At 37.3% G+C, this 18,495-nt stretch overlaps 1 pseudogene; it reads left to right on the forward strand.

Moving 5' to 3' along the window:
• Positions 1–10,611: 10,611 nt before the first annotated feature.
• Positions 10,612–11,345, forward strand: LOC140527592 (proteasome subunit alpha type-7 pseudogene; annotated as a pseudogene).
• The last annotated feature ends 7,150 nt before the right edge of the window (positions 11,346–18,495 follow it).

Below are 18,495 nucleotides of genomic sequence, written 5' to 3' on the forward strand. Positions count from 1 at the left end.
CATGTACAGGCAATGCCAGTGCAGTAAGAAAAGAAGCAGTCTTGGAAAACATTTCATTAAAATGTTTACAAAGGTGGAAAAGGTTCTCTGACTCCAAGTCTAAACAACACAGTATAAATGGAAGCACAATTCCAACACTATGCTACTATTGTAATGATTTAAAGTACCCATAGGGTAGCTAGGTGGTACAATGGTTAAACTATGGAATCCTATGGACCTGAGTTCAAATTTAGATCTTAGCTGTGTGACCCTGGGCAAACTGTTTACTTTCTCTCTACTTTAGTTTCTTCTTCTGTAAAATGGGGATGATAATCGTACCTACCTCACAGGGTTGATGCTAAGAATCAAATTAGATAGTATTTATAAAGTGTTTTGCAAACTTTAAAGCACTTTATAAATGCTAGTCATGATGATCATGATCATGATCATGATGTTTGAGTCAGAGCTGTTGAGTCAATGTTGTCACTGTAACTGATTTTGTATAAATAAGAAACTTATATGGGGATTCAGGAGCTACACTGGCAAGTAGGCATTGAGATGGAGTGGGGTGCTCCCTTTGGTAACACATATACTAAAATTATAGATGTGATGGAGAGAGTTCTGGTCTTAGTATCCGATGCCTTAGATTAGAGTCATAGATCTGACACCTACTAGTTTTGTGACCAGGAGCATAACACATAATTTTTCTGAGTCTCATTTTCCTTATCTACAAGGAAATGCAATTTCTTTCATTCTGTGATTGAAGATACTAAGGCCAAGAAACATAAAGTAACTCACTAAAGGACACACACTAGTTTGTTCATCGTATTTATTAGAAGACTAATGGAGAAATAATCATAAAATAGTGTTTAATCAATAGATGGTAAAAACAGGAAAAATCAATGCCATTGATATAAATCTAAATCAACTACTATGCTAATTCTCACAATGTCTGTGTCAGGAGCCCAAACAAGAAAAAAATAGCAATGAGCCTTATGATCAGAAAAACCCTGATGCTGTGGCAACTTATGATATTGGACCTCAGGCCTGCATATTCATGGTCTCTTTAAGTGAAAAACCTATACCTCATACTACCTGATCCTCTTCTGAATCTTACTGGTCTTTTACTGAATGAAGTTACTTATATGTTACTCCTTGGGCCACTGAATTCCAGCAAAATCCCAGTGTTGCACTTTTTAGAGGACAAAAAATAGTCCTAAAATCCACATCTGCAGATTTCTAAGCCTGACCCCATGTCTGGATATTGTAGCAATGTTAAGCTATTTTAGTGACTCCAGAGAAAAGCAAAGTTCTTCAGTTTGGCTCATTGGAGCTTTTAGGATTTTCTCTGTCTTGGTCAAAAGAAAGTAGTACAGAGCTACACAGTCAAGATCTTGACTGTTTTTCTCTCTATTAGGCTGTAGACAGTGCTAAAGGCTTAGTCAGCTCTTCCTAGAACAGTAGAATTCTGTTTCCTTCGGTAAATTCTGTCCTGATAATTTTCAAGCTTTGGTATCCATGGTGTCAAAGTGAAACAGAAAAAAATCATTAAATTGGACATAAGGATCCCTATGGGTTGCATATTGACTGAGAAAACTGTTCAAAACCATTTATTAAGTAACTACTATGTGCCACTGTCATGGTAATTTAAAATGGAAAATCGTTCATGTTCATCAATAGGCCCATGTAACCTGCCTGGGTCACATGGAGCCTGAGTTACATGAGTCTGAGTCACATGGAGTCTGTGGAGGGAGGACATTGTTGAATGAGTGGCACAGGAAGGCGGGGGCTAGAGCTGAGCTGAGAGGAGGTGAGTCATGAGAGCAGTCAGAGCTAGGAAGCATGCAGGCTCTTGGGTAGGGTAAGTGATTTTGGGATTGTTTGTGATTTTGTTTAAGGGGAACTGCTTGTGATTCATTTAATGGAGCTGGTTTGTGGGAAGCCTAATAGGTGGAAGGCTTGGGGATAGTGTTATCCTCTGCATTGTTACTGTATATAGATTTTTGTTGCTGTGATGGATTTGGGTCTGAATAAATGTTTTGGTGCTGTCTTCCATGTGGAGCATCTATGGTATTTGACTGCAGTCAGGCACTCTGCTAAATATTATCGATACAAAAATAGGTAAAAGACAGTCTCTGCCTTCATTTGAACATTATCTAGCTTCTATTTTTGTTTTCATTTCTTTTGTTAAATGTTGTGTTTTTTTTTTCCAGTTACATTTTCTTCTGGTTCAGTGCACTAGGAGTTGTCACACAGTCTGTGGATTTTGCTTCCTCCATGAAGAAGCCTGCTGAGCTTCTCTTGGTCTCTTTCAGACAACTCTTTCAAGGAGCAAGGCTAAGTCCATTCCATCACTTTCTCCTTTGGGGCTACCTCAGTTTCTTTTCATTCTTCTGATCTCCGTATTTTTATCTTCTCATCTTCTGTAGCTTCTAATGCTTCAAATGAAGAATTCCTCATCTGTAGTGACTCATATCTAACCCTGCAGCTTCTACTGGATATAACACAAATAAATGATATGCAATTTGTACTTAATTCTTAGAAGAGTTCTATGAATTGTAGTTTCTCAACTACATCCTTTGAAACCTTGAAAACAGTTACATGTAAACAAACTGTGATGGATAATAAATACTTTGCAGCCATTGAGCATCTTTCAATGGGTCATCTCAATACATTCACTCTAAGAGAGGGAAAATATAAGTTTCAAGCTGCTTTTATCATATAGATACTATTTTTCCCCTGTACTTTAAAGGAAATTGAATGGCCATAAGCAAAAGTGGCAGTACTTTACGTATAAAATAAATACAAGGACATTTAAGAAGAAACCAATAGGGACAGGGATATCAAGAATGGTCTCTTGTAAGAGGAGTGATTTAAAAGGAGATTTGAAGGAAACTGGGATTCTAAGAAGCAGGAATGAAGAGGAATTTTATTTCTGACATGAACCATAGCCTTGCTCAAACATACAAACCATATTTGTAATGTCGTGTAAGAAATGGAAATAAAGCAAGTTTAAATGTACCTAAGAGTACATGAAGAGGAAAAAAATAAAATAAAAATGAAAAGATTTGTGAGAACCAGGTTGGGAAGGGCTTTAAATACCAAAAAAGTAGTTTGTGATAAGTCAGAAGACCTAGATTATAATCTCATGTCTTTGACTTTGTGCAACTTGAAGTAAATGATGTCACCTCTCTATGTCTCAGTCTTTAGATTATTAAAATAAAAGAGTTAAGGGACCAGCACTGGGTGATATTTCAGTTCTACCCCTAAATGGTAATATCTTTTAATTTTAATTGCCAAGAGACAATTGTAATATTTATGCATTTTGAAAAGGACCCGTTCTTATTGTTAGAGGAAACAATTAATGGTGCCATCATGGGAAATTGATGTTGTGTTCTTTTAATAACAAAGCTATAAATATGCTACTACCAGGAGACCATGAATGATCATAGGGTTTTTTTTTAAAAATTATCTCTCCCCCTCCCCACACTATGTTTTTTTTTTTTAAATAGGGCAACTTATATAATACCTAAGGCAAATTGACTTTGAGAGTGGAGAATGATTTCCTAGGTGAGAAGGCTGATCATGTTTCTGACAGTGAAATTCCATTATGATTTCAGGGAAATGGTGTTTTCTTGAGAAGTAATGGCAAATTTTCTTCCCTAGCTGAAATTTCAGTATAACCAATGTAAACCTCACACTCACAAGCACCAGTTGGCTCTACCTCCTTTAACATTTTTCCCCCCGAAGTAAATAATTGTTACTGGCTGAAATTACTTTCTGCTGCTGCAAAAACGGTCCTTCTGTGGCACAGTGGGGGACTAATGGTCAGATGGTATACCCTTAACTTGCCGTGATGCAAGCTTTTGCAGTGAATCTTCCCTTTCTATTTGAAACACTTAGCTTTTTCAATGGGGAGTGCTCAGGAGGAGAGGAAAATTGCTCTGGCATCAGAATGAAAACAAAGAGAGGAAAAATGGAAAGAAAATTGGTGAGAATCACTTCCCTGATGCTCAGTCTTTTTCCTTCCTTATTTGTGCAAATTGCTTGAGATTTTTTTTTTTTTCAACTTTCTTATAGCAATGACTGAGTATCAGCCTGGAAGACCGGATGTGAGTTCCACAGGCACAGCTTGCATTAAGTGAATATTAATCAACTGTGATACACGGGCTATATGATTGTCAAAATGAATATGGCCCCATAGAAGTCTTCCCCAGGCAATGCAGTTCTGGGGCTACTAAAACTTTCTTGCACATTCTTACAGCACAGCAGAAGTGGGGGAGCTTGGCTTGGCCTCTTACTAAGGCCGACCCAATGGGAACAAGGCTGATAAAACATGTTCCCTCTCAGAAACAAAGTGCCGATCTGCGTGAGCTAAATTGCCTGAGCCTAGAAGCCAAACAGTCTGCCTGGAAGAAATCATTTACCTCCCATAAGTGATGGAGGCTCTTTTGGCCCCCTTTGCTATACAATAGGATTGACCAATTATTTTTTACTACTTTTATTGGTACAGATATGTGTTCATACCACTGTAAAATAGGTTACTGGTAATATCGTATGTAAGATAATGGCATCATTAGCTATAATATAATTCCATGTGTAAAATACTAATGATGCAATTATATTGATTATACATGCTCTCATATGGCCGCTGAGGCACTACAAAAAGGGCTAGGCAGAGAGTCAGGAAAGGCCTGGGTTTGAATCAGGCCAGCATCATTCTCTACCTGTGTGAGATCGTAGACTGTAGAGTGAATGCTGGAAGAAACTCCATAGGGCTTCTCATCTACCCCTATAATTTTACAGGTGAGGAAACTGAGGCCCAGAAATGTTAAGTGATTTGTCCAAGGTCACAGAGGTAGAAAATGTCAGAGGAAAGAACTGAACCTAATCCTCTAACTTCAGAGCTCTTTCAACTGTATCAGTGTGATCATGGAGAAAATCACTTCATGTCTCTGATCTTGCTTCCTTTTATGTAAATTCTGAATAAAAATCCTGTTGAGGGGCCAGGTGGTATAGGTGATAATGACCCACCCTTAAATTCAGTAAGGCCAGGGTTTACTCTGACATATGCTAGTTGCGTGACTCTTGGCAGAGCAATGAAATTCACTTTTGTTATTTGTATGTATTCACTGTCATATGTAGATTATTATTCTCTTAGGGTTTTTAATAACAATAATGTCTAACATTTATATAGCACTTTAAGGTTTGAGAAGTGCTTCAAAAATGTTATCTCAGTTTACTTCATTACAACCTTTACAATAATCACTGAGGCTGGGGCTATGATTATTCTCATTGAGCCAATAAGTAAATGGCAGCCCAAATCATTCAAGTGACTTGGACAGTTAACAAGTATCTGAGGCTGGATTTGAACTCAGGTCTTCCTGATTCCAAGTGCCATCTATCTACCTCCAAGCATTTTTGTCCTATAATGAAAAAAAAATTCAGTGTTTTGAGGAAAGGGGCAGAGTTTATATTCCCCCTACTAATATAGATAAAACCAATCACACCTCATTATCCTGCTCAATTCTTCTCCATATCTTCATATAATTCATCCATGGAACATTCATCAAGTGCAAATAAGGCTTTTGTTTCCTTCTTTGAATAGTTCTGCATCCAACTGTTATGCCACAATTTTGCTTCATATTCTCCCCCCATCTTTCACACTGACACCTCTCCTTAATTAGATCTTTCTTTTATTCCACATCTTGCCCACTAGTCATCATTGATAACACTCAACAGCCTAGTTACACCCACCAGTATGCAAAACTAGATCATCATGCTATGGAGGACTTAAAAGTATGTCTATTGTGGTGGGTGGGGGGAGGTGTGCATATATATGTTTGTATGAAAAGTAGGAAGAGAAATAAGATATATTTTAGTCCAGACTGCACCAAAACATAAATTTTCTCCATAACTAAATTGGCTGTGGGGGTTGAGGGGACAAAGAAAAGGAGGTAAGGAGGGGATAGGAATTATAGCCCAGAAATATGACACTTATCAACTGTTAGTTTTAGAAATAGAATTACCTGAGTATAGCCCTGTATGTAAAACATCAAATAAAGACAGAAAAATATTTAAACTCTAAAAACAGTATGCTTTCTATCTATCATGTTTTCCAATTTTTTTAAAGGCTCACCAGGTCCTTCCTGTGTGTTTAATGGGCCCAGAAGCAGCTCATGTAAATGAAGGCTGTATGTGCATAGAGTACAGTTAATATAAAATGGCCTACAAACCTAACCACAGGCAAGGCTAACCTTCTTTTTCATCTTTCAAAAGAACTGTGATGTCTAAGTCCCTGAATCATAGATGATAAGGGGAAAAAAGAAAGATATTAGCTCACTGGCCTACTGGAAGCACCATAGATTCCCCAACTCAGGCTCTTATCATTTCTATTTTTGTAAAAGCCTTCTATTGGATCTCCCCAACTTACGTCTCTTCCCATTCTAATTCATCCTTTACCTAACAACCAAAATAATTTAGTGATTTTCCTAAGGTGCAGGTCTGACTATGTCACCCTTACCACTCAATAAACTCCAATGACTCCCTAATATCCTTAGAATCATAGACAAACTCTTCAACTCAGCTTTGAAAACTTTTCACAACCTGACCCCTTTGTACTCTTGTCTTGCTACACATTACTATTCTATGGGCACAGTATAGTTTATCCATACTGACCCAAATGCTGTTCCTCATACACAGCCTTCTCCTCCATCCCTCTGCCTTTCTCTTAACTATGCCCTGAGTCTTGGAATGTTTTCTCTTCACCCACATCTTGTAACCTCCGGTTTCCTTCAGGAAGCAGTTTGAGTTTTCTTCTGCAAGAGACTTTTTGTTTCTAGTTGTTCGTGCCTTCCCACCAAAGGTTAACTTGCAGCTGCTTTGTGTGGATCTTTATGTATATGTTCTATATATGCATTTATATACATACATGTTATCTCTTCCATTGGAATTTAAGACCCTTAAGGTCATGGACTACTTTGCTTTTATCTTGATCTCCTCACTACTTAACATGGTGCCTAGCAAACAGTATGTGATAAATAAATACTTGTGCATTGTTTGATTAATTGAACCTGGGGAACACAAACATACTTGAGGTATATGGGTAGGGGGAGTATCCAAGATAGCCACATCTTACCCTCACCAGCACCAGATTCCTGTCAAACAGTTTTTGCATATATACCTAAATAAAAGTGGAACCTAGAACACAAAGCTATTTATGTATGTAAACCATTGTTTACAAGCTAAGAGAAACACAATATCTCAATAAGAAATAAATTCCAAAGTAGGGGAAACCAAATTACCATAGAGTGGTTATAGTACTTACTCCTAAACTAAGGACTATGAACTAGATTTTATCAAATACAATACACTATAGCAGCAAACACCTTTATACATCCAGGATGACTTGCTAGCACAGGTTCTTAGATCTGTTTTTCTAAAAGGAAGGCAACTTTTGGGGGGGTCAACAATATTCATTAATCATATATCCCAAAAGAGAAAATAGAAGCAGAGAAATAAAGACCAATAGACAGGGCTTTTAGCTGTCTGACCATAAGCAATGCATACATCAAAGATCAACAGACAGATCCAACTGTCTGATCATTACATACATACATAGTTACCAGAGAGAAGCATCAACATCTAGGTTTTCAAAGTTGGGGAGCTTCTTAATGGTCACCCAGAGTCTCATCTAGCACATGAACCTTCTTCCAAAGAGTAAGCTGCCAAAGTAAAACCTACCTCAGAGTACATATACACTTTTTAGAGCCAGAGGGCATCATGACTCTGCTGACTCAGTGCCTCATTACAAATTAACAAAAGATGTGGCCTTTCTACAAGAAAAACGTCCATAATCAAGCTACCTTAATGGGCTCCACTTGAGGCTCATTAATGGACAAGGAAGATCTTTTAACTCTCATTAACATCACATTAACATTACACATGTCCAAAAAGTGTTTATCCAGCTTCCATTGAAAAGCTTCCAATAATGGAGAATCTACTACTTTTGCCTCCATCCCATACCACTTTTAGACAGCCATAATTGGTAGAAGTTTCTGCTTTTCCTCTCTCTTCACACTAAGCTAAAATCTGATTTTCTGTAAATTTCACTAAGCCTAGTTTTGTTTTTTGAATACCTATTATATGAAAACCCTGGGAATTCAAAGATAAAATAGGATATAATCCCAACCCTAAAAGAACTTACATTCTATTAACAATTATGTATTAACTATGGAAAGGAGGGGTAGAAACACAGAAGAAATCAAAACAAATTACCCTATGAAAATTTGAATAGGAAGAGAACACTGAAACAGGTGGGATAAGTGAGGCAAAGGTATAATTAGAAGAATATTGCAATAATCCAGGTGAGAAAAGCTCCGTTAAGTCTCATATCCCATGACTCAAAGCCCCTTTACACCTTCATCTATCCTCTCCTAATTTTATTCTAATCTCTGAGAAAGATTTGCATAGGGCTTCAAGGCTGATTTAAAGATGTAAAGTCTTCTACATAAAAGTGATCCTTAAAATCATAGGCACAAGTTAGATCACTGAGAATGGGAATGAGGAATGGGTGAAAAGACAGCCTAGGTTTGACCATTGGGGCATATACAACAAAGATGAAGAGGACAGTCAACAAAGGAAATTCAATAGCAAGAAAGGGAAAGGGAATAAACATTTATTAAGTTTCTATGTACTATGTGTCAAATCATTTTACAAGTATTATCTCATTTGATCTTTAATACAAACATGTGAGATAGATGTTGCTGTTATCCGTATTTTATAGTTGAGGAAACTCAGGCAGAAAGTAGTTAAATGACTTGCCTAGCAGGTAAGGTTGGGTTTGAACTCAGGTCTTCCTGACTTCGGTCTCAGTGCTCTATTTACTATGGTACCAGCTTTCTCCAGTAGTTAACCAGGTAGGAGAATAAGCAGGAAGAAAAGAGTATTTTGGTAGCCAAAGAGGGAAAGAATAAAAGGAAGGATAAAGTGACCTTTGACAGCTAGAAAAAAAATCAGAGTCTCAAAAAGAGAAATGACCATCAAGTTGGAAGTTGAGTTTGTTGGTGATTTTGAGAGAATAATTCCAGTAAAATGGCAATATTGAAAGCCACTTTAGCAGTTTGTAGAATAGTCAATAGATCATTGGGCCTGGAGTTTGGAAGGCCTGAGTTCAAATTCAACTTCATATGTTTATTGTCACTTAACCTTTCTCTGCCTGAGTTTCCTCACCTATAAAATGGAGATAGTAATAGCTCCTATCTCACAGGGTTATTGTGATGATTAAATGAGATATTTGTAAAGTGCTTAGCATAGTGCTTGGCACATAGTAGACACTTAATAAATACACGCTCTTCTCCCTTCCATCCCTTCCCCACTCTGCAAAGGACTGGAGTATGAATGGATGGTGAGAACTGAAGGTAGTGAAAAAATACATTACCCTTCCTAAAACTTTAACTACAAAAGATAGCAGAGAAAAAGTGTAACAATTGGAGGAGATAGTAGGATTGTGAAAATATTTTACTGAGTGATAAGATCTAAGCATACTTGTAGATAGTAGAGAAGGGGTTAATTAAAAGAGGTAGACTTAAGATAAAGAAATGAATAATGGACACATTCTAGGAAATGGAAGGAAAAGGGATCAAAAGCAAAAGTGGAGGAGTTAATCTTGGCTAGAAGGGTCACATCACGTGAAACAGGATGTAAGGAGGATAGGATGAGTAAATATGTGGGAAATGTTGTGTGGTGTGAGAAAGGTAAAATTGGGAATCTTCTATTAAACGATGTAGTTGATCTGAGTAATGAAGAGAAAAGGTCAATTGCTAAGTGAAATTAAAGCTGGTATCTTGAAGAGAGAGGAGAAATTTTGTGATAGTCAAAATAGGGCATCTGACAGAGAGTAACTCAGAAATTAATTATTAAAAATTGTTACATGGAGGTAGGGCTCCAGTTTAGGTTCCAGGACTTCACATTGTAGCATTACCATCATCACAGTTTCATGACTTTCCCTCCAAAATATTCAGTACACAAGAATAAGACTAGAGAAGACAATTATTCAATGTGATCAAGAGATCAGGATTAGCATGGTATGATCTGCATGAAGACAAGAAATAAAGGACATTATGTCAAAGCACAATTCCTTGTTGAGGTGGTTAAATCCATGATCAAAGCTGTGAACAGGTAAAAAAATGTGATGTGAGAAGTATGATAGATGGTAAGGATAGGAAGGGATCAAAGGACTGGGAGCTATGTTAAGGATAAAAAGAAAGATTAGGAGGAGCGAAGCAGTTAGAAAGGTAGAAGTGGAGAACACTTAAATTCTTGAGTGTAAAACAGATAGGAATGATAGGTCTAGTTGAGTATGACAACTACTGTAAATTTCTGTGATAAGAGTAGGGTTGAAGGTCACGTGAGCTGAAAAAGTTAATGAACAGAATCTCTCTTTGGGTGACTTTAGGTTGGAAGCTCAGAGCTAGGAGGATGGTTGGTGACCACTGGCTGTCCACTCTGTGGTAGCCTTCTCACCATCACCTCTGATCTGAGTCAGGCCCCAGCAACCCCTTCCTCTCCCTCCCTCTCTTTCTCCTTTCCCTCCATCCTCTGGAGCTAGCAGTGCCTGATTCCCCAAGGGAAATGAGTTACAAAGGGGCCATCACGATCTTCTCCCCAGATGGGCACCTTTTCCAAGTGGAATATGCAGGAAGTGGTGAAAAAGAGCTTGACTATGGTTGGTTTATCAGGAAAAGATACTGTTGTTCTTGGTATAGACAAGAAATCAGTGGCCATACTACGAGATGGAAGGACTGTGCGGAAGATCTGTGCTTTGGATGACATTGTCTGCATGGTTTTTGCAGGGTTCACTACCAATGCTAGAATAGTTATGAATAGGGTTCATGCAGAGTGCCAGAGTCATTGGCTCACTGTAGAGGATCCTGTCACAGTGGAATATATCACTGCTTACTTCGCAAGTCTGAAGCAGCATTATACTCAGAGTAACAGATGAAGACCTTTGGGCATTTCTGCACTTATTGTGGGATTTGACTTTGATGGAACTCCCAGACTTTACCAGACAGACCACTGGCACAGACCAAGGATAATGCTATTGGTAGAGCAGCCAAGTCAGTCCATGAATTTTTGGAAAAGAACTATACTGATGAAGCCATTGACACTGATGATTTGACCATCAAACTTGTTATCAAGGCCCTTTTGGAAGTGGTACAGTTAGAGGGCAAAAACATTGAACTAACTGTCATGAGGAGAGATCAGCCTCTTAAGATTTTAAATCCTGAAGAAAATGAAAAGTATGTGGCCAAAATTGAAAAAGAAAGGAAGAAAATGAAAAGAAGAAACAAAAGAAAACATCATGATGAATGAAATATCCAGTTGCTCTAGCCATTTGTTTTTAATCCATTCAAATCATGGAGATTCTATAAATGACAAGTAGGCAGCTCCAGTTCATTTATTCATATTATACTGCTGAGTGATCTACAATAAATCTATGTATTTTTAAGCCTTCCTCCCTTAAAAAATGTTAATGAACATAAGGAATAGGTTTTTCAAAGAGTCATCATCAATGCCACACCACATATAACACTGGCTAACATGATGCAACAGCAGGCTTTCAGGCACCCAGGACAACTTTCTGGTACAGGTTCTCAGATCTGCTTTTCTAAAAGAAAAGCAACTTTTTAAGGGGTCAACAATCACTTTAATGAAACACATATACCTTAGTTCAGGGAAAAAAGTCAGCACCCTGAATTTCAGATAAAATACAAGCAAAAATTACAAGCAGAAATTACAAACAGAAAGACCAATGGACAGGGCTTCCAACTGTCTGACCATAGACAATCTATGCATTGTTACTAGAGAGAGAAGCAACAATATCTGGGTTTTCAAAGCCAGGGAGGTCCTTAACAGCTACCCAGAGTCTTATCTGACCTAATTATACAAACACTCTTCCAAAGATTCGAGACTCAAAGCAAAACCTCTCTCAGAGCCAGAGGGAATGACCCCTGATGACCCAGTGTTAGCCTTCATATGAAACAAGCCTCCCCTAATCAAGGCTCCCTCAAAAGCCTCACCTGAGGCTTCTTAATGGGCAGGAAAGATTTTTAACACCCATTACACATGACAAAACAGGAAAATTATCTATGTTGGAGATGTGGGAAAATTGGAACATTAATTTATTGCCAGTGGAGTTGTGAATTGATTCAACTATTTTAGAGGGCAATTTGGAACAATGTGCAAAGGGCTATAAAATGTACATACTCTTTGACTCAGCAATACCACTTCTAGGGCTATATTCCAAAGAGATCATAAAAATGAGAAAAGAACCCACATGTGCAAAAATATTTATAGCAGCAACTTTTGTGGTGGCCAAGGACTAGAAATTTAGGGGATGTCCATCAATTGGGGAACGGCTGAACAAGTTGTGGCATATAAATATAATGTGATACTATTGTGTTGTAAGAAATGGTAAACAGGCAGACTTCAGAAAAACCTGGAAAGACTTATAAGAACAGATGTTGAGTGAAGTGAACAGAACCAGGAGAACATTGTTCACAGTAACAGCCACAGTGTGCAATGACTGACTTTGATAGACTTTGCTTTCTCAGCAATGCAAGGACCTAAAACAATTCCAAAGGATTCACGATGGAAAATACCATCATGATGGAAAATGACATCCAGAGAAAGAACTGTGGAGTGTGAATGCAGATCAAAGCATACTATTTGCTCTCTGTTTTTGCTTTGTTTTGTTTTCTTTTTCATTGCTCCTCCCACTTGTTCTAATTCTTCTAATGTTAATGTTCTAATTCTGACTCATGTGAAAAAACATTAAATAGGAATGTACATGTAGTGCCTGTATCACATTGCATGCTGACTTGGGTAGGGGGGAGGAGAATTTTGAAGTTAAAAGTGGAGAGCATGAATTGGAGTGGAGAAGAAAACTATGAGCCAAGTACTGTATTCTAAAAAAGAGCAGAAGGAGGAAGGAGAGAAGGAAGAAGAAAAGAAGAAAAAAGAAGGAAGATCATAAAAAGAATCTAAAGTTTCATAAATAACAGTAACAAATATCTTTTCAAGGCATTGTCACTGGTTGAAATGAGCTTCAAAAAAGTGGATGCTTAGTAATGGTGAGAGAGAGGGGAAAAAGGAATGGCTGTGGGAAGTAGGGAGTATTGAAGCCATGTCTTCTCTCCCAGCACATTATGACTTGGAAACAATGGAGAAAGTAGTAATGTTTTATATGCCTTTAAGAGAAAACCAGGTTTCAAGGAGTCTTATAAAATGGGAAAAAATGTGAGAGGAAGCTATCTAGGATGTAAGGGAATATATGTATTAAAAAGGCATAGAGATGCCAGAGAATATAACAAAAGAAAAAGATAGAAAAATTTAAGGTCTAGATCAGCATTGTTTAGAAATGAATTCACCATGATGGTGTAGAGTCAGTTTATGAGGGGAAAATATGAGTTTGTCCTTCATTGTCAAAGAGACCATGCCATCAGAGAAATGATGACACGACTTGTACTTGACTTTGTTTTGTGTGAGGGAGGGCTGTTCAGGGTCACCAGCCTCACTTCTCCTCCAGAGCCATCTGAATCCAGTGACCAGATTTTCATCAGGATGACTGGAGATGACCCAGGATGATGCAATTGGGGTTAAGTGACTTGCCCAAGTGACAGATAGTGAGTGTCAAGTGTCTGAAGTGAGATTTGAACGCAGGTCCTCCTGACTCCTGTACTGGTGCTCTATCTACTGAACCACCTGGCTGGCCCCCCCCATATACAAAGTCATACACAGAAATATACATATATATACATGTATGTATATAAATATAGGCATGTATTTGCATTTGGAGACATCTTTCCTATAATTTCATCTGTGTAGGTAACTCTTAATGTGGAAAAATCCTCTGCAGATACTGATTTACAATTCAGTGGTAATTTTTAATTTTAGTTGCCTAGGACACAGTTTAAATGTCCATGGGTACCAAGTTGGTATGTATAATAGACAGGCCTAAAACTCAGGTGATAATAATAAAACTGGTGATGATGATGATTATGATGATGGTAGCTAGCATTTCTATAGTATTAGAAGATTAGCAAAATGCTTTACACATGTCTCATGTGAAACTCATGGTAACCCTTTTGAGTTAGGTGCTATTAATATTTCCATTTTTACAGATGAGAAAACTGAGCTTCACAGTAGGTAAGTAGCTTACCCAGGACAAATGAATATACCCAGTTGGTACTGAGGCACAATTTGTATTCAAGTCTCCCATTATTCAAGCACTCTATCCACTTTAATATTGTCTGTTAATTCTAGCAACTTCTTGGTTTGTTCTTCATGATCTGTCCTGACTAGACCAGTGTATAACTGATGACACAATCTTTTCAAAAAATTCCTGTCTTTTCCTTTGTAAAATTCAGGATTGAAAAAGACAGTTGCCTTTTTGTGTATTGGAAGGAATGAGTTGATTTCTAAATACCTGGACTTCTTGACAGGTCTTCCTTTCTCAAAGGCTACCCTTCTATTCACTATGCCATATTACGTCTATCCCTCTATCCATGTAGTTATCTATTTGTTCACTCTCGAGAGATCACTGTCACGTGGTCTTTTTTTTCCTCCCAGAATACATACTACTAGCCAACTTCTCACAAACCCTTCATAGAATATTCTTAATATGTCACTTAGAGCAGAGGTGGAATTACACATGATTCCACTATCTCCCATACAGATTCTTGTGTATCACTAATAGAGCACATATCTTGTTTCTTAGGAGTAGCTAGGTGGTGCACTGGATAGAGCACAAGTGCAGGAGTCAGGAGGACCTGCGTTCAAATCTCACCTCAGACACTTGACACTCACTAGCTGTGTGATTTTGGGCAAGTCACTTAACCCCAATTGCCTCATCTTGGGTCATCTCCAGTCATCCTGATGAAAATCTGGTCACTGGATTCAGATGGCTCTGGAGGAGAAGCGAGGCTGGTGATCTACACAGCCCTCACTCACTCAAAACAAAGTCAAGTGCAAGTTATGCCATTATTTCTCTGATGGCATGGTCTTCTTTGGCAATGAAGGATGAACCACATGAGAGGAAAATATTTTTACCTAGGCAGATGGATCTACCCTGAATCAGGGGAAGAGGGATTGATTATTATTATTTAGCCGTAGGGCAGGGGAAGGACTAAACAAGGAAAAAAATGTATTCTAAACGAACTACACAGTTCTAATCAGAAATCTAGTACGAAAGTGTCAGCCACTTGGTGCCCTCTTAGTTGATTAAAAAGAAGAGATGGCCAATGGAAATTGACTATATGCTTATCAGAGAAACTTGCTGTGAAACTTTTCTTTCTAATTTTAGCTGCTTTGGTTTTGTTTGTGCATTTTTTTTTATTTCATGTAATGAGAATTATTTATTTTACCTCCCGTTATTCTCTCTATTGTTTACTCATAAATTCTTCCCTTGTTCACTGATCTGAGAGGTTAATTGTTTTCCCATTTTCCCCGAATTAACTTATGTCACTCTTTATTCTAAATCACATATCTACTTATATTGATATATGGTATGAGATGTTGATCTATGTTTAGTTTCTGCCAAAGTGCTTCCCAGTTTTCCCAGCAGTTTGTTGGCAAAAGGGAGTTCTTGCCCCCAAAGCTTGAATCTTTGGGTTTATTAAACCTTCAATTACTGTGATTGGTTACTATAGGTGATCCAGCACTCCATTTCTTAGTCATTATAACATTGTTTTGATTATTACTGATTTGTAGTATGTTTGAAATCTAGTTCCTTCAATGTTTTTTGATTCCTTTAACAATTTTTTACCATTTGTTTTTCCAGATGAATTTTGTTGCTATTTTTTCTAATTATGTAGATATTTTATGTAATTTAGTAAGGCAGTGAATAAGTAAATTAATTGAGGTGCAAATGTCACTTTTATTATATTTGCTCAGGCCACCTATGACCGATTAATATCTGTCCAGTTGTTTAGATGTCTTTTATTTGTGTGAAAAAAATGTTTTATAATGATGTTCATAAAGTTCCTGTGTTTGTCTTAGCAGATAATATTTCAGTTTTTTATATTGTCTGCAATTATTTTAAATGAAATTTCTTTTCTTACTATTCCTAGTAGGTTTTGTTGGTAATCTATAGAAACATTGATGAGTAATGTTTTTTACTTAATAATATTTTTTCAATTACATATAAAAATAGTTTTTAACATTCATTTTTGTAAGATTTTTAGTTCCAAATTCTTCTTTCCCCTCTTCCCTCCTTCCTCCTTAAGACAGAAAGAAATCTGATATAGGTTATACATGTACAGTTGTGTTAAACATATTTTCACATTAATCATGTTATGAAAGAAGAATCAGAACAAAGGAAGAAAATCATGAGAAACGAAAAAAAACATAAAACAACAAAAAAGTGAAAATCTTATACTTCAATCTGCATTTAGACTCCATAGTTCTTTCTCTAGATGTGGGTACCATTTTCTATCATGAGTCTTTTGGAATTGTCTTGGATCATTGTACTGCAGAGGACAGCTACATCTACCATAGTTGATAATGGCACAATGCTGTGTTGCTGTGTACAGTATTCATTTGGTTCTGCTCACTTCACTCAGCATCAGTTCATGTAAGTCTTTCCAGGCCTTTCTGAAGTCTGTCTGCTCATCATTTCTTATAGCACAATAGTATTCCATTACATTCATATACTATAACTTGTTTATCCATTCCCTAATTGATGGACATCCTCTCAATTTCCAATTCTTTGCCACCTCCAAAAAGAACATTATCTATCTATCTATCTATCTATCTATCTATCTATCTATCTATCTATCTATCTATCTATCTAGATATAGTATATGTGGGTTCTTTTCCCTTTTTATGATCTCTTTAGGCCACAGACCTAGTAGTGGTATTTCTAGATCAAAAGATGTGACTTTTTATAGCCTTTTAGGTATACCTCCAAATTGCTCTCCAGAAGAGTTGGATCAGTTCATTACTCCACCAACAATACATTAGTGTTCTCATTTCCCATACCTTTTCCAGTATTTATCATTTACCTTTTCTAATTTTTGATGATTTATGTGGGTTTATTTTATATCCTGAAATTTTGCTAAATTGTTATTTGTTATTGTTTTAGGTGATTCACTAGGGTTATCTAAATGTGCCTTTCTAGAGTCTGCAAACATTGAGTTTTATTTCTGCTTTGCTTATTCTTATTCCCTCTTTTTTTTCTTATTGGTATAGCTACAATTTCTAGTAAAACATTTTATAATAGTGATGTGATCATGGGAATCATGGCTCTAACTCAGATGTTATTGGGAAGGTTTTAGTTTATCCCCATTGTAGATAATGCCTGTGTTTGCTTTTAGATAGATACTACTTATCATGCTCCTATGGACAAATGTGTTTTTAGTAGGAATGGACATTGTATTTTGTCAAAAAGATTTTTTTTGAGGCAACTGTATGGCTTCTATTGGTTCTGTTATTGATATTCTCAATTATGTTTTAAATTTTCCTAATATTGAACCAGCTCTGCATTCCTGGTATAAATCACAACTGATCATACTGAGATTTTGAGATACATTGCTGTAATGAAAAATGAAAATTAAAGTAACTCTGTGACTCCCCCTTATGCCCATCAAACTAGTAAAGATGAAAAAAAGAGAAATGTGACAAATATTGAATGGACACCATTTAAATGGCATATTCCCAAGGCAATGTTAATAGCACTGATGGTGGCTGTGAATATGCCAGCATAGTTCTGATCCACAAAGTATAACACACTCTCCATGTAGAAGGTAGAAGAAAAACATTTATGCAGACATTAGAAACTCAAATCTCAACACCAAAAAGGAAATCTGTCATGTAACTAAGTAGTCAATACACAGTATCACAGTAGGGGACTACATCATTCCCAAGCCTTCCCTGCCTCCCACTGGGGCCTTCATACAAACAAAAATTCACAAGACTAGCTGTGCCTACCTGCCTCCTCTCTCCTCTTTCCCAGTTGCTATTACCAACTTTCATTCAGTTCTGCTCCACCCTTCCTGTTTGACCTGTTCATCAAGCTCTTCCTACCACCTGCAACTTAGGCTAGTATGTGATTTAAGTAGGTCACATGGGCCTATTAATGGGTGGGAAAGATCTTCAGATTAAGCAAAAAATACATTAACAATATATTCAACCCCAAGAGCTTTCTTATTCCTTACATAGGTTGGCGGGGCAACTGGTATCAACAGAACTGTAACAGGGATAACAGAAAATAAGCATATAAAATAATATCTCAGGGTGGGGTTTGAGCACAAGTACCCCATCATTCCCCTCTCAAACTAATGGGGCCCAAAATCCTTTAGGGTAAGTGGCGAAGACGTCTTCTTCCATAGTTGCTTCCTGATGAAATTGGTCCTAAAGCTATCCCTGCCCCAAGAGTCCCATTTGAGGGAGTCAGTTCCTCAGCCATCATCCACAGCTTGGTTAACACCAGGTCCAAGGGTGACAGCATGTTGGATG

This window comes from Notamacropus eugenii, chromosome 1, assembly GCF_028372415.1.
Source record: "Notamacropus eugenii isolate mMacEug1 chromosome 1, mMacEug1.pri_v2, whole genome shotgun sequence".
NCBI lineage: Eukaryota > Metazoa > Chordata > Mammalia > Diprotodontia > Macropodidae > Notamacropus > Notamacropus eugenii.